Source organism: Vombatus ursinus, unplaced genomic scaffold (genome assembly GCF_900497805.2).
Source record: "Vombatus ursinus unplaced genomic scaffold, bare-nosed wombat genome assembly UNPS02006874.1, whole genome shotgun sequence".
In the NCBI taxonomy this organism is placed as follows: Eukaryota; Metazoa; Chordata; class Mammalia; order Diprotodontia; family Vombatidae; genus Vombatus; species Vombatus ursinus.
In genome coordinates this window covers 42660-64822 of record NW_020946652.1, presented here as the reverse complement: position 1 = coordinate 64822, position 22163 = coordinate 42660, and positions in this window count along the sequence as shown.

Below are 22163 nucleotides of genomic sequence, written 5' to 3'. Positions count from 1 at the left end.
GATAGGGTGAACTTGGAGTGGGGTGGGGTAGGGAGTGTTCATTTTTCAACAGAACCTTTAGTCCAGTCTGTTTCTTAATTCACAGTATAGACAAACAACTGTTGTACAAGCAGTGATATGGCCCCTTATCAAGTGACAACTAGCACTTGCAGTACAAAGGAATGGAACATTGAATACAATTAGTTATATTCATGAGCATTCTGAGGATGCCATATAGGTGCTGAATTTCACCCATGCTCCTTATCTGCTCCTAATTCTATCAGGATGTTCTTCCCTTTAGAATCTCAAACCCATTTGGATCCTTCCCAAGTTTTCTGCATTATGAAAGATAAATGAATTTAAAAGCTAAACCAAGACAAATTCCTCTATACTCAGGCAAAGCTTCAGTTTTTGTCTATTAAAAAAAAAAGCAAAGGAAAAATAAAAGATATTAGGTGAAATGGCTCTGTTGCAATATTTTATGTCACCCAAAGTGTTTAAAACCTGGACATAATTCAAAGAATAACAAAGACCAGTTCTGCCCACTATTAGGGAGATTGACTGAAGGATCTGGTCAGTAAACTAGGCCCAGCTGATCTACACAGCTAGCCTGCTTGATTATGGATTTATCTTATCCCCAATGCCAGCCACCCTTAAGGAATTCATCCCATCTCCCCTTTTAATTTCCTCTGAGAAGCCTTTGCTTCCTCTAAGGCTCAGCTAAAGCATCACTTCCTATAGGAAAGGTGCCCTAATCTCCCTGATTACCCCCTCCTTAGATTATTAGGAGACAATGTGATCTCAGTGGGAAGCTTCCGAGATCCCGTGGAGTCAGAAGCCATAGTCAGACTCTGACTCTCTAATACCTACTGCTTCTGAGACCTTGGGCAAATTGCTTGGCCTCCATCAGCTTCAGTTTCCTCATCTGTAAATTGGGGAGATTCCATCAATGCTCTCTGAGGTCCTTCTAGCTCTAGATGTATGTTCCCAGAGGAGACTTTGACTGTGTTTCCAGCACCTAAATTCCAGTGTCTGGAACAGAATAAGGGCTTAACAAATGTCAGATCAGGTGGGGTAGCTTCCCAAGGTACAGTCAATTACAGCCACTAAACCATCGGTTGCATTCAATCCTGGTATAAGGTCCCTTGAAAGTCTGCATTTTATGGTTCTGGACCCAATATTTGTTTTGCTTTGCTCTTAAAAAGATAATTTTTGTTTTTGCCACAGCAGACAAGACCAAATGCATCATAAATGATCCACAAGCTTATTCTCTGAAAACAGTTAAGCTAAACAACATAACGCAGTGATTACCATGAATAGCACATACTAGTTCATGCTTTTGTAGTTGGCCGTTTGTTTAAATAAAAGGCTACCTCTGACAAGTTAATATTCATGTTTGTCATTGTTTTTGACCTGAGGTTGATTGTGCATGGATGCTGGCCTCATTTATCGGCAGCATGATCTAGTGTAAAAACCACTGATTTGGGAGCCAGAAGGTGGAAGTTCAGTTCTCACCTTGGTCCACACCTGTGTGATCTTGGGCAAAATCACTGGAGCTCTCCAGGCCTCAGTTTTTTTTCATCTGTAAAAGGAGAGGGTGGATTAGAGGCTTCTCTGCACCTTTCCAGCTCTCAGTCTGAGACCCAACAGAGCTGAAGCAAGCACGAAGATTATTCTTTTTGCTCTGCATCACTTCATTCAGTGCTCCTCACATTTCTTCCAAGTTCCTCATGTTCCTCATTCATTATAGAGGTAAAATTCCATTACACTCCTCCACCACAAATTATTCAGCCTTTCTCAATTGTTGGGCACAATTTGCTTCCAGCTTTTGGCTGTTTTATGTACAGTGAATGATGTCTAGACCCAGCTTTTATTTAATTGTTAGAAAAACAAATATTTATTAAGCCTCTATTGTATGCAAGGCACTGTGCTGAGTGCTAGACTGATCTGAATTCATCTTGCCTTGGCTCAAACTAGTTCTAGAACCTCTTAGGAAATTCTGCACCACAATATCTGTAAACAAGTATATGTATACATATTTTTGTGGCTATTGAGATGAAGTATATACATATCTATAGAATGTTCATGTGGCACCTTTCCTCCTAAAGAAGAATTGAATGCTTAAAAATTGATAGTGTAATGCTAATTTCATCCCTGGAATTGCTGCAAGTAAAAAGCTGTTTTCCCTTCCCAGGGACAGCATTAACTCTAACGATTCAATTGAATGAGCACTTACTGAGTGCTTGCTGGGTACCAGTCACTGTGGTAGTGTAGGGGTGGGGTCTGCAGCTGTGATCTTATTGGAGAGTGAGAACATTCCTTCTACTAATGCAGGCCAGTATTTTCTCTGCAAGTTACAGTCAGAGAGAGGTACCTAGATCACTGAGAAATTAAGTGACTTGTCCAGGGCCGCACAGATAGCTCATGTCAGAGGCAGGATTTGACTCCAGGTCCTCCTAGATATGATCCCACTCTCTTTCCACTACACCGCAATACAAAGACAAAATCAGATCAGCTCTTGATGTCAGTGTATTCTGCCAGGGACAGAGCAGGAGCAGGAAGAGTCAGCTACTTAAATATTCAATCGTAGTTGGGTTATTATTCCTTGTTTCCTCCAAGGAAGCAGGCCCCCAATCATCCCTACCTGACAATTCTGTCCACCCTTCGTCCCCTGCTCCTATCATATCATCACAGAGTGTCCACTCCAAGTCCCAGGGGCCTTTTTGCTTTCTGCATACATTTCAAAGGTATGAGGAGAACACAAGAACCATTTACCTGGCATTTCTGGCCCTCCAGATGTGGACAGCCCATCTTCTCTTTTGTTCCTACATTTCCCTAATGACATTGCTCACTCCATTTCTTCTTGAAAGTTCCTAAGTTTTAGACATTGCATGTGCCTCTCTACTGTCCTCTGTGCAATGTTTATAACCCTATAATTCAGGTACAGGTAAGTAAACACAAGAAATCTACAAAATGAAGAGAGCAGTTTCAGTGTGGTGGGCCAGACCGTGAACTCCTCATGGGGTGGTGAGATTCGGAAAGGCCTCATGAAGTAGATGACCCTCAAGCTGAACACTGAAGGAAGCAGAGATTTCAAATGACCAGAGTCATGGCCCATTAAAAGGCCTGACATTGGGAGATCAGATGATATGTACAAGGGAGAACAAGATTGGCTAGACCATAGAATGCATGCGGGAAAGTAATGAGATATCAGTGTCAAAAGAGAAATTGGCCACAGATTTTGGAGATCTTTAAGGGACAAATAAAGAAGCTTATCTTTTCTCTTAGGAGCAGTAGCAAGCCACTGTTGATTCTTGAGTAGCAGAGAGCCATTGCCAGACCTATGCTCTAGGTTGGTTGTGGACCTTCGTAGTCGAAGAGGACCAAAGTGATAGCACTTTAGGACTATCCATTGGATAACTTGTGGTGACAGCCTTAGTTTCCTCCTTTATAGAGTGGAGGGTTGAATTAACTAACCCTTAGGCACCCTCCAGCTCCAATTTTCCATCGTGTTAATCCATTATCAAGAAAAGACTCCATCCAACAATAGAAAATAGGAAAATTCCAGCTAAACCCAAGACGGACATTTTCAGGGATGGAAGAGCAGTGCAAAGAAAATGTTTGACTGCATCAAGACCAAGAGAACCAAGCAGTACAGTTGTAATGTGTGCAGAGGAGAGGGCTAATCAATAGTGCAGTGCTGTCCCTGTTTGGTTGGCACCAAAAGACTAGGACAGCGGATGCATTCAGGCAGCAGAAGGCAGAAGTCCCATAGTCAGATTTTATGACCAAGGAGAAAATATTACAGTAAGATCTCTTTATAGGAAAGTAGCAAGTTCAAGGAAAGGCTTTTATTGGGGGATCCAAGGTGGGGGGGTGAAACAAGGGCAGGGAGGAGAGAAGGAAGGAGAGAGTTAGCAATCATTCTTTTTTTTAATCTCTTGACTCCTGAATTCTCTGGGGTTTTATTTTGTAGATCAGTAGTTTACAGTTTTCCACACACTCCCTTGTGTGTGGGTGTATGTGTGTGCACACACATCTGCATGTTCTGAAGGGGGTGAATAAGGTGTCTGGGGTAAGAAAGAATGGACAGAATTAAAGGGGATCACTTCATGTCAGCGCTAACAACAGTTCAGCTCTCCTCACTGTTACACCCAAGGGGCCACTGGATTTTTTTCATCCTATTTTACACTTAAATTCTTTTATATGTTTTATCCCCTACAATTAGAATGTGAGCTCCTTGAGGGCAGGGACTGTATTGGGTTTCTATTTGCATCACTAGCACTTAGGTCAATACTTGGCATATAGAAAGTTTTTTTAATAAATAAATGCCTTTTTATTCATTCATCTTAATCTGGGGTTAGAGTCTAAAGTCAATATGCAAGGTCATAATCTTGTATAGAAAAAATACCCTTGAAAAATCCCTTAATAGCTTTCTCTCTCTCTCTCTCTCTCTCTCTCTCTCTCTCTCTCTCTCTCTCTTTCCTTTTTTAGATCTGTGATTTCAATGATATGAAACTCCAACCATTGGTGAAGATCTCCAGCAATCTACCCCTTCTAATTCTCTGCAATTCTTTTCCGTCTCTTCCCCTGAGTCTGATAAAGAGCACTCACCCACCTCATTGGATGTCTCCAGCTGCATCTTTACAAAAATATATCTTCTGAGTACTGATGCAGCACTTGGTCTGTGAAATCTTTCTCTTGTTCCATGATCTGCCTACATCCTTTTCTGATCATGTTTCCTTGACTATACTGCTAATACCATCCCTTGCTTGTAAGTCATAACTAGTAATATGCTGAAGTCTATGTACCTCTGCCATGGGAAATCATTCAGTGTTTTCAATTATTGCAAGTTGCTTCCTCAAACAAGAACTGATTTTTTTAATTCCAAATATCTCCCTAGTGATGAAAAATGGTTGCAAATCATGGGATACCACTGGTTCTGAAAAAAAAAATTCCCTAAGCTCTCAATAACCTACGTTGCACAAATAGATGTTAAAAAATAATTCAAAACTATAAAATGTTTGCATATTAATGCCACAGTTATTCTGATGCATTAGTTCTGGCTACAGTATCTCTGCTTGTTTGGAGACATTTGGGGTTGTGAACTGTCATCATGAATATAAATGAGCTTTAGCATTCATATTTGCTTTTAAAAATGACAACCAACCATATAGGCTGGATGTATAGAGCATAACTTATTTTCCCTCCCTAAGGGGTCATGAAAAAGTAGTACAGGCCATGAGCCTAGCTCTTTCATCTTTACTGGTTCCACAGCAAGCTAAAGCCCATTAAAATGAGTTAAAGTACTATTCGAACACTAAATGATGTTATTATAGTAAACATAATTTCAAAGAAACTCAAGACATTTAAAGTAGAGTTCACACAATTAAGAGATAATGCACTCCAGGTTAATTGCTGCATAATTCTATCTTTTGTAGAGAGAAAATAAAATGTTCTCAGTTAAAACTGGCTTTTCTGTTGTGTGGGGCACTTATGAAGGAGAGCAGCCAATATTAAATTAGAGTGACTGTCTTTACTGAAGCGCTTTGTTTGACCAAAAGGATCTTACTAGAACTATGCCATACATCTCAATACAATTATTTTGAATGGTGGAGAGAAGGAGGGAGAGCTTTCTAGACATCAAGTATAGGGTGTCTGAATTCCCAAAGTTGAGACCTGGATTAAGTTTGGGATGCACTTAATCAGCTAGTCAGTCAGCACACACTTAATAGGGACTTACTATGTGCCATGCACTGTGCTAAGCTTAAGGAATACAAAGAAAGGCAACAATGCAGTCTCTGCCTTCAAGGAATTCGCATTCTAATCGGGGACACAATATGCAAATAACTATATGTACACACGAGATGAACACAGCGTCAGCGGGAGGACATCGCGGAGAGGCAGCATGAGGGGTAGGGGGAGAGCCTGGTTTGATTTGAATTTGGAGTTCACAAAGGTAGGCATATTTCCTGTCATGATGGACAGAGTGGACCTAGATTCAAGTTCCATCTGACACTTACCATGTGACTCTGGGTATGACTCCTAAACTCTACCCCATCTGTAAAACAAGAAAATTGAGTTCAATGGCTTCTAATATCCCTTCTATTTCAAAGTCCATGAACCTATGAGTCATGTGAAATAAGCATAGGTGAGTAGATAGGAACCATATTGGGAAGGGCAAGGTGAGGAGTTGGCATTTTATTTTAGAGGCAATGAGAACAACCGGAAATTTCCGAGTAGGGAGTAATGGGTTCAAATGTATCCCTTAAAAAGGGTATTTTGGCTATTTCAATAACTAGCTCTTGCTTCCTTTATTTCAAAATATTCCCTCACAAACTTGCTTCTCTTCCATTATATATTCTAAACTAGTCACTAACCATCTCTGCCACCATCCTCTCCCAAGCTGGGAAATCCTTTAAACTATGGAAAACCTTCCAAAAGTCTGAATTCTCCTTTAGGAAAGTCTTGGAGATTCTGTTTCTAAGGATGGAGGTCTGGCTAGCATCCACATGAGCAAAGAACGATTAGAAAATGCATAAATCATACACCTGTTAATACTTTTGTTGTAGAGGAGAATCTTTGAGTAATCTAGCCCAGGCCTCAAGTGCTAGGGCCTAAAAGTGTTGGATAAACATGCATCTCTACTGAAAAAGTGGACACAGACAAATTCAAAGATGTTTTCATTTGTTACTGGCCGTTGATAGGTTTAATCAACACAGCAGATCATCTTTTAAACTAAGAATGAAGTCTAAGAAAGATCATAGTAAATGCATTTGTTAGTTGTGATGGATGTTAGTGTTGTTGGTGGTATACGTGCTAAGTAAGTACTATATAACCTCTGCATTGAATACAATACCTCTTCCAGTAACTAGGATTTTATATGCACCGAAGAATGAATATGAGGAGCCCTAATGATATGACATAAAGGCAACATTATGAGGCAATGAAATGATGCTGTAGATGGAAAAAAATTAGTCTTTAGTCATAGGGCAATTAAGGGTAGCAGAAGAATTATGGAGTCTGGACGCAGGGAAAGAAAAGTCATTTTAAGATGAAGTTTGGAAAGATAAGGAGAACAGATGAGACAAAGCAACACTCCCCCTTAAATAGGTTTTCTCAATGTTCCTGGAACTGGGCACCATTAGATCTAATTTGCAACCACACCACTGAGAAAGAAAGCATCTTATTAACTCTGTTATTTTGACAAATGTACCTAGAGCCTCCTGCTGAAAGTTTATGGAAACACCATCTTTCCTATTGGTATGGAAAGCTTTTTCATTGAGATGTAATCTTTTCTTTTTTTCTCCATTCTTTCTTTTGTGCATCTGCTTCCAGAAATGTAGGACGTGTGCCATTCTATCCAAACTTCGGCTCTTAAAAATTCTCTGTACATTTCTTTTTTTTTTTGTTTTATAGTTCTGCACTTAATCCCTGGACCTGTGCTCTGAAGCCTGTTCCCACCCAAACACATTTAGATAAGGTCAACCTACGTTTCACTTGTCCTTCTGCATAAATTGAGAAGGGCACCTGAATCAAGGTCAGTTTTTCAATATGTCATTCTTTCTCTGTAAGTCAGACTTCTCCAATATGTACGAGTACAATTACGTGAAAACTTCTTCACTACATCGAGGAGGAGACCCCAAGAGAAGAAGGTAGACTCTGAGCATCTCAAGACTTTCAGAGACCACCTAGTCCATCCAGGGGCTGTGCTGAGAAACCAAGGGCCCATGGTAAGAACTTTGTTAATCAGTCTAGGAAAGTTAATACAAAGTTTTGCATCCTAGTAGGCAGACTTGAAGATAAACCAAAATGTCCCCAAAAGTCACTGGATCAACAGGTTGTGTAACGTCAAATCTGCAAGCATGGTTTTCAAAGCTAGTGCCCCTTGAAAACTGCATAAGGGAACATATGAAAGTCAATAATTGCAAGCATCATCCAAAGGGTATAAATTAGGAGGCATGAATGGGATGATTGTGTCTGGGCCAATATATTTGCTTTCTCGAATGCGAAAAGCAGCATGCAGCTCTGGATACAACATTGTTCACATGCGCCTTAGACATGGGTTTCATGCTCAGCTGCTCCCAGTTCCACGTTGCTGCCGCTGTTGTTTTTTACCAGCATCTGCACTTTTTTTTTCACCAGGCGGCCTTCTGTGCTTGTTCCACTGAGACACAGAATGAAACCTACAGTGCTCAATGTGAATAAATCAACTAAGCTTTCATGTTCCTGGCGTCAAATCCCATCTCTGCCTACTTCTTAGCTATTTGACTTTGGGTGAGCCACCTGCCCTTTGGGTCTTATGTGTATATGAAAGGGATACTCTGGGAGAAGATTTCTTAACCTGGAGTCTGTGAACTTGTACTATTTTTTATAAGTTGATAACAATTTTAATATAACTGGTTTCCTTTGAAATCCCACGGACTTTGTTTTATGCATTTACAAACATTATTCTGACAGTGCATCTATAGGCTTCAGCAGATTTCCAAAGGGATCCATGACTCAAACAAGGTGAAGAACCCCCAATTTAGATGATCCCTAAAAGTCCACCTGAAGCAAAATCCCAAGAATCTTGGATCTAGAATAATGGAGGAAGGATATTTTCTATACAAATGAATTTTTCAAACAACCAAAGATCACCCAATCAAGTGCTGCACCAACACACTCCCAAAAAATTTTAAATTTAATTTGTCTAAAATATTACACATATCCTCTTAAGGGCAATAACAACAGATCTCTTTATGGTGATTAAAGCTTCAAAAATTCTGTTTTAACAAACATGTGAGGCATGTGATGGAGATTTCATTATTCTCATTTCTTAGATGAGGAATTTGAGTCTCAAGGAAGTGAACTCATTTTTCAATAGTCGTTCAGCTAGTAAATGTCAGAGCCCAATCTTCAGATTCAACCAATCAATCAATTCACAAGTATTTCATAAGCCCCTCTATAGACAAAGAACTGGACAAAACTCTGAGAAGAGAAGGAAGACAATAGTGTGGAAAGACAGTCAAAGAGTCTGAAGTGATCTTCAGATGCAATGAGGCAGAGTGTCTGGGATCCTAGTGCTTTCTGCTCTGGACAGGACACCCCTGGAGAGTTGTGATCAGGTTTGGCAGCCACATTTAGGTGAGACATTGATCAGCTGGAGAGGGTCCTGAGGAAAGCAACCAGGATTGGGAAGGACCTTGAGTCCAGCGGATGTGAAGAATAACTGAAAGAACTGATGGCTGAGGGAGAAATGATGGGAACTTGAGGGAGAAGTGGCCACTTCATTCTACAGCCTATGACAGAGAAATCCAGGCCTAGTCTGATATCTATGCTACCTTTGAGGAAAGCAGATTTCAAAGATTTTTGAGAAAAATGAGATCTCATGGGGTAATATGCTTCAGAGGAATTTGGTCCAGGAAAGGATGGGAAATGCTCAAGATTGTTCTGAGGAACACACAGGGGAATCATTCTGGTGATAAGAAAAAACAGATTTGTCTGCAGAGACCAATAGGGATATACAAAGAACTCATTAGCCAGCTTCAGTTTTTAAAAGAAATGTCCAGAAGCTAGAAGAAATGCCAGGTAACAAAGGATGAATTTAAGACCTTGGCATGGTCTTGTCAAATTGTGAAGAGGACTATAGCTCAGAATGAGGTGAAGCTGTCAAGGAAAACTATGGGGCAAATGGGTAGTGCAGTGGATAGAGCTTGGGGACAGTAGTCAAGAAGACCTGAGTTCAGTCCTATGAAGGAAGATGCTATTGGCATCCAAAGAAAGAACTAACCTATATACATATACACAGAGAGAGACACACATATTTGTGTCTAATGGCATCCCTCTTTATGGGGGGAGGGGAACAAAAAGAAAATCACATGATAACTTTGTTGTGTATACGAAAGGAATAACAAGTTGTACATAATGGATCTGCAGTTTCAGCTGCAATTCTCTTTTTTCTTTTTTTTAATCCTCTTTTTTTCCCATTCCACTTTCTTATGGAAATGCTTATTTTTACTTTTAAAGTTCAGAATAGAAAAAAAAGTCTTTAAAAAATGAATAAAAATTCAAAAAAGAAGACCTGAGTTCAAACCCAGTGTCAAACACATACTAATTGTGGGACCTCAACCTCTGTTTGCCTCAGTTTCCTCATCTGTAAAATGACAGCACCTACCTCCTAAGATGGTTCTGAGGAGCAGTTGAGACAATTGTCAAGCATTTAGGACAGTGCCTCACACAGTAGCTAAATACATGTTGGCTATTGGTATTTTTCATAATGACAGCAACAAACCAAGGTTTTTTCAGCTACGTGGGGAGAAAAAGTAAGATCAAAGAGGAGACAGGACCTTTGCCCAGGATGGATGGAATGAGAACAGACAGCAGTGAGAAGGAAGAGCTGACTGCTCAGTTCTTCATTTCTTTTCCTTGTTTCTCTGCAATTCTTTCACAGAGAATGGCCTCTGTGCTGGAGACGACAGAGTAAGAACGATTAGCAGGGAGCTGGGCCCAAGATAAGTAAGGAGATAATAAGGAAGCACCACATATCCCCGGATGAGTTCATGGTGACTTGGCCCCAATCTACTGCAGGTAGCTTCAAGGATCAAGGAGGTGAATACAGACCCTCTGTACTCCGCCCTCTTCAGACTTCATCTGAGCTTTGGATTCAGTGCAAGGGCATTGAGAAGCTGGAGAGTCATAGCAACCAAGACGGTGAAAGACCCTCAGTCCCTGTCCCGTGGGGGATGACTGAAGGACTAGCCATGTTTAGCATGGAGAAGAGAAGACTAAGGGGGCACATGCAGTACATGAAAGGTTGACACATGGAGGGGAGGCAACTAGACATTCTATTTGGCTTCAGAGGATGGAGTCAGAAGCCCTGGGAAAAGTCACAAAGAAGCAAATTCAGGTTCGGTGTCAGGAAACGACAAGAGCAACAACAAAACGTTGCTTAAGGATGTGAGTTGCCCACGAGGTGGATTGGGCGTGCTCCCCCTCCTTGGAGGTCTTCGGGCAAAGGCTGGGTGGCCAGGATGTCCTAGTGGAGACTCCTTTTTGTGCGCGGCTTGTATTTTCTACTCACTGAAATCCTCCCAGTTCTCAAGTTCTGTGATTCGCTGGTTCTGTGTGCCAGGGATTCTTAGCCAGGAGCAAAGAAGACATGATGTGGCAGGAAGAGAAGTCATAGGGGCTACTTTCCGATGTTGAAGAGATTGACGTGGGGAAGAGGAAGTATCTTGTTCTGCTTAATCTCAGAGAACAGAATTAAGAGCAATGGGTGTAAATTATGTAGAGACAGATTTAGGCTTGATATGAGGAAAACACTTGTTAACAAACTCAACATTTTTGAGTTTTCAAAAATTAGAATGAGTTTCCTTGTGGAGGTAGTGGAATCTGCCTCACTGGATGTCACATGGAAAGGGTAGATGGTCCCTCACGTTTGAAGTGACTTCTTTACCTCCCGGTTGGGTTGGATGTTACAGTGAAGTTCTTGACACATCTAAGATTCAGAAATTCTTAATCCCTTTCCTGCTGCCACATTCTAATTGACGCCTTTGAGTCTGCTCTATTCTGAAAAATCAGACAACAGGTTCATTTGAATTGCTTGTCAAACACTATGCTAGTAGGTGGAATCGTACTGAAGGTCTAAGGGAATAAAATGTAGGTGCTTTGTCTATGGACTTTGTGCCAACGTCAAGTGTGCTAGCCTTGGAAGTAGGAGCCCTGAGTTCAAACCCTACCCCAGATATTTACTAGCTGAGTGACCATGGCACTCCCCTTCTCCCCTCAGGCTTAGCTTCCTCAGCTGTAAAATGAGGCTCATGATACTTGGTGCAATCTTTCTCTTGGGGTTATTGTGAGGAAGGTACTATGCAAATCTTAGGTGCAATGGTACTGGGAGTTATCCTTATTATTATTGTGGCAGTGGCTTTTTCTTTCTCTGGATTTCATGATTGTGACTGAAGGGCTGAGGCTGCTGGACTATGCTGGAGATAAAGGGGCTGTTTACTAGGACTGCAAGGTTGGTAATGGAGCCTAAAAGAAAGGATTTAGGTTCTGCCGATGCAACAGGAACATTAATTAAACACACACACGTGGACACACAAACTATTAGAATACGTTCTGAAACTCACAACATGTTCAGTAACTGCCTACTGTGTGCCAGACACTGTGCTGGGGTCAGGGGATACAATCATAAAAATCAAACTGCTTCTGCCCTCAGGAAGCTTACATTCTACTTGGCAGAAAACCATGCATGTAGTACAAAATACAGTACAAAATAAATTCAAAGTCATTTGCTTTAAGTTGCCACGTGTATTATGCTTGTTTTATAGGTGAGGATAGTGAAGCTCAGAAAGGGTATGGGACCTCCAGACAGAATCAATATTAACCTCAGAGATTACCTACTTCAACCCCCTTATTTTCTATCTAAGAGGAGTGAGGATTAGAGAGGTGACCTGAATTCCTTGGTGTACCACAGATAACAAGCCACAAGGCTAACATTCCAACACAGGCCCCTCAGCTCTTATCCAATTCTCTCTCCACTGACCTCCTCTGCTTCTGGCCTCCCAGTGAGTGTCAAAACCGGGTCCCTCAGCTGGAGCACCGGTCCCCTTTCCACCATACCAGGCTGCATCGTTGGATTGTCAGGGTAATGATGGATGTCAAAAAGGAGCAAGGATGCTTGTGAATTTGCTGACAGCAGAGCTCTTTCAGCATATGGCACCAGAGTGGCAAAGATAACAATGAGGGGCTAAGAGGAGGACGTGGAGTTATGACACATAGCATTTCAGCTTGCAGTCCAAGGCCTGTAACAGAAGCAACGTTTTACCTGCAAATCAGCCAACCAACCAACAAGCATTTATTAAGCAGCTACTATGACCCAGGCACTGTGTTAATCAATGGGGCTACAAAGACAAAAATGAATCCAGACTGACTGGCCAAGTTAGTGAAAGGGTGAAAATTAGGCCACCCAGTTATATGATTGAATTAGCCAGTGACTTTAGTGAAAAGAAACAACTGACTGAATGTAGGATTGATGGAGGAGGGGATATTAAAGGATGAAATTGAGGTTAATAACCTGGGTAATTGGGAAGATATTGATGTCTTGGACAGAAATATGAAAATTTGGGAGAAAGTGGGTTATATGGGGAAGATAATGAATCACATATAGAACATATTGAGTTTGTGATACCAATGGGACATCTTGACAGAAATAAAAAGAATTGATGGATTTTCTAGGAAATTGAATTTTTGCATGTTCCCCAGAGTCAACCCTTGGGAAGAGGTAGGAGAGATGGCAGCAGGACCAATGCCATCTAAACCATGGAGGAGTTTTCTGGTGAAATCAAAAGGCAAACACGCATGAGGCTCATCTTCTGGGATTGTTTCTGAGTCCAGCACATAGGCAAATGCTATTGGGGGAAAAAAGGTGAACATGATTCATGCATTGTGGACCTTCAGGGGTCACACAGCTAGTAAGTGTTATGTGTCTGAGGCTGGATTTGAACTCAGGTCCTCCTGAATCCAGGGCTGGTGCTCTATCCGCTGCATCACCTAGATGCCCTGAGCATGAACTCTTTCGTTCTATTTCAATCTTTCTCTAGAAATTTAACTGGTCATGCTCAGGATTTGCTGGTCCCTCATAAAATGGAAGCTCCTAGAGGGCAGGTCCTGGCTCAATCTTGTATTTGTGGCAAAGTACTTGATGCGAAGTATGTGCCAAATAACTTATTCATTCATTTATATAGGTGACCTAACCCAACCTACTTGTTTTTAGAAGAGGAAACTGAGGCCTGAAGATGTTAAATAAGTTTTCTTGTTGTTCAGTTGTTTTCAGTCATGTCTGACTCTCCATGACCCTATCTAGGGTTTTCTTGACAAAGATACTGGAGTGGTTTGCCATTGCCTTCTCCAGCTCACTATATAGATGTGAAAACTGAGACAAACAGGGTTAAGTGACTTGCCCAGGGTCACACAGCTAGTAAGTGTCTGAGGCCAAATTTGAACTCAGAAAGAGGAGTCTCCGTGCCTTCAGGCCTGGCACTCTATCCATTGCACCACCTGGCTGCCCCATTAAATAAGTTGCCCAAAGTCAAATAGATAGCAAGTGGGAAAGCAATACTTGAACCTCGAATCCTGGAGGCTTTCCTCTGTACCTCACCGCCATCATCCCAGAGTAGAAGTTATGTACCTCTCTCTGGTTTTATATTTCCTGGGTTCTAGAGAGAAAGGAAGATCATGCTCAAGACCAGAATTATAGAACTTGAATGAAAGGGACTTTAGGGGTCATTTATTTCTATTTCTTCTATTTATAAATGAGGAAACCAGGTCTAGACATGTGAGAAGACTTGACCAAGGTCACCCAGGCATTGAGAGGCAATAGTGGAATTTGAACTCTGATCTTTTGGTTCCAGGTACAATACTGTGTTCCCTGCACCACATTGTCTCTGACCTTCAGGAATGCAGATCCAGCTGGAAATATTGGATTCTCCAATTTTTTTACTTATTTAACCTATGCTGCATCCCCAGTCATTGATGTGAAGAATTAAAGAGGAAGAACGAGAAGCAAAAAATCTGACAAAATTCATTTCATTTCCCATTTCCGCAGAAGGTCACCGCTTCCTTCCTGAATCGTTTCTCATCCCCCAACTCCACTAAACATGTATTCAAGGGGTCTCATCCTTTTTAAAAGTCTACCATGGTTTTAGCTCCACAATGGAGCTGCAAACTCCAGGAAGTGCCTGTCCCCACAGAGTTTGTGCTCATTCACCTGGATAACTGAACATGAGAAATCTTCCATAGGATTGATTTCTCTATGACATTAAGTGTTCAACAAATGACTCGAGAAGAATGGCTTGGCTGATATTCTTCAAGGAGAGCTCAAAGGTTTCACAAAACCAGGGAGAATGCATTTCTTTTTTCCTTCTCTCTAAAGTGAGGGCCACACACAGTTATGTGTTAAAAATAAAACAACCCCCTAGACCAGCACTTCCTTGGATCAGTTAAGAACTTAAGAGATAGCTTTGGGTAATGTGTGCTTTACAGATAAGGTGGATTGGAGAGACAGAAAACTAGGTGGCAGGAGCAGCTAAGTTGTTCTTAATAATGGGTCACATGAACTGAGGTCCACACAAATGAAATACTTATAAAGACACCTAATTGCTTACAACAAAACACATATGCTTTAAAATATGTGTTAACTTACAATTACTGACTGCTCCAAGCCTACTGTCACGACAGCTGGAGGCAGTGTTATGGTAGTGTCGGGTTGAAGCCTAGCACTTTCTGGCCTCCTACTCATATGTTAAGAGTTGAAAAGGATGTTAGAGATGATTTAGTCCAGCCACCTCATTACGGATGGGGAGGTTAATGCCCAGAGAGAGAAGAATGGCTGGGACGAGCATATCCAGGTCCAAGGATTGGTGCTAGGATCCACAGGTGCCAAGTAGCTGAGCCAGGATCTGAACCTAGGGCTCCTGACTCCAAAGCCAGTGCACTTTCCATGATGCCATATGTGCACTCATTGATTTAGGGCTTTATTGGAGCACATCTGGATGGAGGTCAACCTCTAGTTCTTCGCATGTTGTTTCCTCCATTAGGAAGGAGCACTTTGAGGGAAGAAGTTGGTTTTCCTTTGATTATATCCCCAGTGTTTAGCAAAGTGCCTGGCATATAATAAGCTCTTCGTTAATGCTTGACAACTTGACTGTGGTCTTCCTTTGAATATTTATTCGTGGTTACTTACCTCTTCAGACATGGATAGATGGTATTTAGGATCATAGATTGAGAGCTGGAAGGCACCTTATGGATCATGTTGTCCAATTCTTTCATTTTATGGATGGAGAAATTGAGGCACAGAGATTCCGAGTTCAGTACTCTTTCCACTATACCACACTGCCTCCAACTCCATGGAAGTCATTACTGGGGCTCCTGGAGGACATTTTTAACCACAGTTGCCCTTGTCAGGCTATGATATGGTTCTGCACATACACACATGAACAGGTATGTGTAGTCATGACTTCAGGAGGGAACCTCAGGGTGTATCTCACATTATCAATGACAGGAAGGTCCATCTATCACTGGTGTTTTATAATATTCACTCCTCTTTTTAATGCCTCCCTATCCACTTTGATTTCCCCCTCCTTTCAGCTGCCTCAAGTCCTATCTGCAAGCATCCTACCATCTCTGGTTGGCCCAGGATGTCTCATCTGGACCTTCCTCTCAGCTCCCAGTGAAAACTGGTTCATTTATTGTCTCATTCTCTCTGGTCTGGCTTCATGATCCACATCCAAGGACACTACAAGTTTTCCTTCAGATCAGCTTCCCCTCCCCCTACCCAGGCCAAGATTCACATAGAGAATGAAAAAGGAATCAATAGGTTTCTATCCATAGAGGTAGAGGGAGTCCCCATTTTGGTGAGATACACTAAAGTACAATATTTAACTAATTAATATATGATGGTCCTATGCAAGTCAATTCATTAACTCAGTTAAAATGCATATTTCATAGAGCACTGACCCTGGAGTCAGAAGGACATAAGTTTAAATCTAGTCTCAGACACTTACTAGCTATGCCACCCTGGGCAAGTCACTTGACCCCAGTTACCTCCCCAAAAATAAATAAGTAAATAAAATGCATGTTTCCAGAAGACCATTTCCACCAGTTTATGGGAGAAATATTTGGGGGGAATATCTTTCATTGCCCTTCAAATCATACCATGGAGCCAGCTGCCTACTTCGGCCATTCATAGCTAAGTCATTTAATATCTCTGAGCCTCAGTTTCCTTATATGTAAAATGAAGATGCTACTACTTGCTTTGCTACCTATTCCTATTGGACTTTTGTGCTGAAAGCAGTCAGTAAAACCATGATCTTCTTTACAAATAATTTCATCAACTCTCTGCTCTTTCCCCAGATGACTGGCCTTGGGTAGGGCTAAAATGCAATAAGACTCAGTGGGCATACAGACATCCACTTAAAGAGCTGCTGGCTAATGAAAAGCTAGGCTGAACCTTCACTATGTCTTTCTGCACCTGCTGGTCCCAACCTCACCACTCCACCCCACGAGGCTAAGGACAGAAAGCTCCTCTAGGATATTGGGGCACTCCACTGGAATCATCTATTCCAATTACCTCACACTGAGCAGATCTTGTTCCTTATCAGGCTTAGAGCCCCATGGAGATTCATCTCACAGATTAGGAACCTGAGGTCTAGAGAGAGACTGAGCCAAAGTCACTCAGGGAGTAAGGGCCAGAACAAGGATTCAAACTCAGATTCTTTGAATTCCAATCCAATAATTTTCTTCTCTACCATATTTCCTCTATCTTTATACAGTACAAGGAAATTACTACTGAGTTAGCTAGTTTATTAGTCAGTCAATAAACATTTATTAAACACTTGTGCCAGGAACTATGCTAAATGTTAGGAATACAGAAAAGATAAAGAAAGCAGTTCCTGCCCTCATGGAGCTTACTATCTAATGAGGAAAATAATGCCTCCTCCCAAAAAGTTCTTTTTTTTTCCAAAAGGAAGTTCTAAAGGGCATGATGGATACTGATGACATGTGAGCTCCTAGTTGATGTGATCTTGCAGAATGAGGAGGCAGCTAGTGCCCCAAGGGAAAAAATGCCATAGTCATGGTGTTGTATTCATATACCTCACATCACATTTCACACTGGTGAGTTATTTCTTTTTTTAAAGGTCTTAGGGGTAACACTTATCAAAATGTCTCCCTTCTGAGATGGCTGAAGGCTTCACTCTGCTAGATACATTGATGTACCAACAAATTCCCCTCAGTGTCTGAAGGAGCAAAGGTGAGGGATAAGCTGAGGGCAGGATATCCAAGCATAAGGTTACGTTCTCATGAGTTCCTGCGCCATTCACTTATCCAGAGTCACACAGCTAGCTAATGTCTGAGGACACGGCTGGCTGGTTGGTTGAACTTTGTTCTTGAAGAAGAATAAAATGGCATCACTATGCTAGAGTCAAGTTTCAGTGTGTTTGACTGTGGCTGATCAGATGAGTACAATCTCATAATGTTCTACCACAGGTCGGGCACAAACAGTCCATGTGAACATTTGGGGTGGATTCTCTAAATTTGTGCATCTTGAATTTTTTTGAGATATTTCAATTCTGCTTATCTCAGAGAACGCAGCACCTTCTCTGATGTGGGCACACCATGCTGAGTGGTCCTGTGCCAATGTCTCAGATGTCACACAATTAATTCAAAAGTTCTTAAGAGAGATCCTGAGGGTATCCCTGTATCACTTCTTCTGACAACCATGTGAATGCTTACCCTGTGTGAGTTCTCCATAAAACAGTCTTTTAGGTGAGCATATATTTTGCATTTGAACAACGCGGCCAGCCCACTGGAGCTGCACTCTCTGAAGCAGAGTTTGAATGCCTGGCAGTTTAGCTCCAGAAAGGACCTCAGCTTCTTGTATCTTATCCTGCCAGATGGTCTTCAGAATCTTCCTAAGACAAATGGAAGCGATTCAGTTTCCTGGCATGACGCTGGTATACGGTCCAGGTTTCACAGGCAAGCAACAATGAGGTCAGCACAATGGCTCTGTAGACCTTCAGATTGATAGTCAGTCTAAAACCTCTTCTCTCACTCCCATGCTTTTTAGCGTGATGTTCTCAATCATGTTGTCAAATGCTTTCATTGAAGACCAACACAGCATCAAGGTCAGCTACCACACTGATGGTGAATTCTTCAACTCGAAAAGGTTACAAGCTAAGACCCAATTGTTGGTGCATGATTTTCTGTCTGTGGATGATTGTGCATTCAATTCAACCTCTGAAGCTGAAATGCAACTAAGTATAGATCAATTCTCTGCTGCTTGTGCTAATTTTGGCCTAACAATTGACACCAAGAAAACACAGGTGCTCCATTAGCCAGCACCACACCATCCATACATGGAACCATTGGTTACAGCAAAAGGAGAAGTTCTGAATACTGTGGATAAGTGCACTTACCTTGGCAGTTTACTTTCCAGGGATGTAGACATTGATAAAGAGGTTGACACACACATTGTCAGAGCTATATGTGTTTGAGAGACTCTGAAGGAAAGTGTGGCAGAGGACACAGTAAGTGAATATTAAAGGAAAGCCTGGAGCCCAGGACTGAAACCGAGTTCACTTTGCTTCTGCTTGAGCCGGTCACTATTGTAACATACTATGGTCTATATAAAGGAGGTTTGGGGCCAAGGATCTGAGACTGATTAAGATGATGATCAGATCCAGAAGAGTCCCTCAGTTCCTCCCCCTCATTTTATAGATGAGGGAATTGATATCTAAAGAGGTCACACAGCTAGTTACTGGGACAGTTGGGACTTGAATCCAGGTTCCTTGAGTGCGTAATCCAAAGTTCTTTCACCTGTAGTTAGTGATCAAGTCACAAGAAGTCATCCTTTGACGAAGGAGCTAATCGGAATCAGTAGAAATCTTCCTTGAGTATTAACCAAATGGATTATAATATGGCCAACACCAAAAGATTATCATCCAAAGCTCTCATGAAGCCACAGATCTTCCTCCTGTGATATCCAGAAGATACTGACTTCTGATAAGACAAAAGGAAGGCTATATACAAGCTGCAGTTCGCTTAGTATGAGAATCAGAAGGACCGATCGGATTCTATCTTCTGAATACTGACTCCATCTTGTGCTGCCACATGTATTCTCCATTTTGTTGTTTCTCCATGGGAACCTAGATCATAGAAGTCATCTACCATTCCATACATGCAATTAATCAGCATATTTTCATTTTATGAATAGGGGACCCAAAAACCTACTCATTCCTGTACCAACTCTACCAAAACTTGCTCTTTCCCCCTCTCAACTTGTAAAGCCCCTAATCTTTTCTCCAATTAGAAATTAGATTACCTAACTTTGTATCCTGGCTTCTATCCTGGTTAATTTTTTTTATCATAATTATTTGGACTTATTTGGTTAATTTTTTTTGAGTATAAAAATCTGCTTTACTCTGTATTCAGGGTCTTTGGACTGACTGGGGAGCCCACTGACTAATTCTTTCTGACTGCCTAGCCAATAAATCACTTATGCCCAGATTGTTTTCTCAGTTATTGTTAATTCCTTTCAGTTATTGTTAATTTACACACCATGCTTCCAAGGTGAGATTAAGCCATCCATGACTGTGCTTTAGCATTTCTGAATCTACCTGAACGTCTGGTCTCCTATTCCACATTTCTCCATCTTGTCCACAAGAATACTATGAAAGCCTCTGTCAAATGCTTTACTAAAACCTAACCCTAGTGAAGCTAGGAGGGAATGGCATCTGTAGTAAGAATCTTACATCACAGAGGCTGGAGCTGCAAGAGGCTTTAGAGATCATGTTACCATGTGCAATCATCTTACAGAGAAGGAGACTGAGTCCCAGCTATTTGTTCAAGGTCACAGGGCTATCTGGTGGCAGGGCTAGTACAGGTTTGTGCTTTCCACTATACTGTCCTACTCCTGAATGGACTTTTTTTACTGTCTCCAAAAGGGAGGAGATGGTCTCCATATTGCAGGGAGAGATGCCAAGAATGTTGTGACATTGTGAACATGATGCTTGGGGTTCCCACTGCTTGTTATCCTATATTACCTCACTGTATGACATAGGTGCTAGGACTGAACCTCCTTGATTTATAGCCTCAAAACCTGGCTAATCATTCCTCCCTGGAGTAGGTACAATGTATTGAATGCCTGTGGACTGAAGATGCGGCTACTTATTATCAAACACCTGGCTTAAAATGGGAAGTGGTCTCTTATCGAGGCACTTACAAACATCTGGATCTTGAATATTGTACACCAGGGGCTATTACCCTGGGGTTCATGAACTTCTTCTAATTTTTTCTTTGTAAATGAATTCATAAAAGGGGCCCAGAGGTCTCACTAGACTGCCCAAGGGATCCATTACATTAAAAATAATGTTAAGAAGCCCTGGCATACAGATAAATTATCCAGCGATTTGACTGGATTTTCCAAATGTCAAGTAAGAATTTGGTGTCAGATGGAAACAACCACACTTGTCTGATTCTAGGGACTTCTGAGGATATAAATCAAATACTCTCTAAATTTGGCAGAATTTTTAGGTCCCTCTTTAGGGAATTGAGAGGCATGGTGGCACAATGGATAAACAGTTGGAGTTGAGAAAATCTAGGTTTAAATCCCATCTCAGGCATTAACTAGCTATGTGACCCTGGGCAAATTCCTTTAGCTCTCTGGGCCTCAGTTTTCTCATTTGTAAAATGAGGGGATTGGGTTCATTGACCAGTAAGATTTCTCTTGGCTTGAAATCTGTTCCTATGATTTTTGAAGGATCTATGTGAGTGTAGGAATAGGCCTGTGAGGGAACTCTCTCCTCCAACACATTCACAGTGGGGGCCAGTAAAGAAGCTCAATATTTAGACTCAGAGGACCTGGGTTCAAATTCGGGGAAAGTCACAGTTTCTCTGGGCCTCAGTTTCACCATTTATAATATGAGGGGTTTGCTCTTAACTCCTTTCAAGTTCTAAATCTAAATAGATGACCCTAAAATCAAAAGGAAATTATCTTAGTAGATGAATCCTTCAGTACTGCCTGGGTTACATAGATGTTAGTGTCTCACAGCATCAAAGGCAGGGTCTGAACCCAGGGCCTCTGGACTCCAAGCCCAGCACCTCTAACTAGCTACTATTTTAGTCTCCCTCAAGGTAGGGATTCAGGGAGATGTGAATTTAAATTGTGGGTCTTCAAACAAATCCCTATAAATGATACCTCTAATAATATTCCCACTGCCCCAGAGGCATTAAAGATGGAGCCTATCCCTGGCCCTTTTCAGTGTTGGTCAAATGCTGGCCATGAATTGGTAGTGTTAACTCACAGACAGGACCCCTCACTCACCTCTGCTCAGGGAAAGATTATAGATGGACAGTGCCTTTTGTGCTCTGGGAAGATGTCTTATGAAGGATAACAACGTTTAGAGTGAAACATAGACAAAAATATTATAGATGAGGAGGTGGACAGTGCTCTGTCATTCAGACTAACAGGCTTTACTATCTACCCCACACCTAGACCAGTATATGTGCATTGCCTGATCTGTTTAGAAAGAGAGGCTCTCGAGTGCAGACTTACTTACTTCTCTACTCACAATCTCAACCTTGAGATTGGCACATTGTAAGATTAATAAATATCTTCTTTCTTTCTTTCTTTCTTTCTTTTT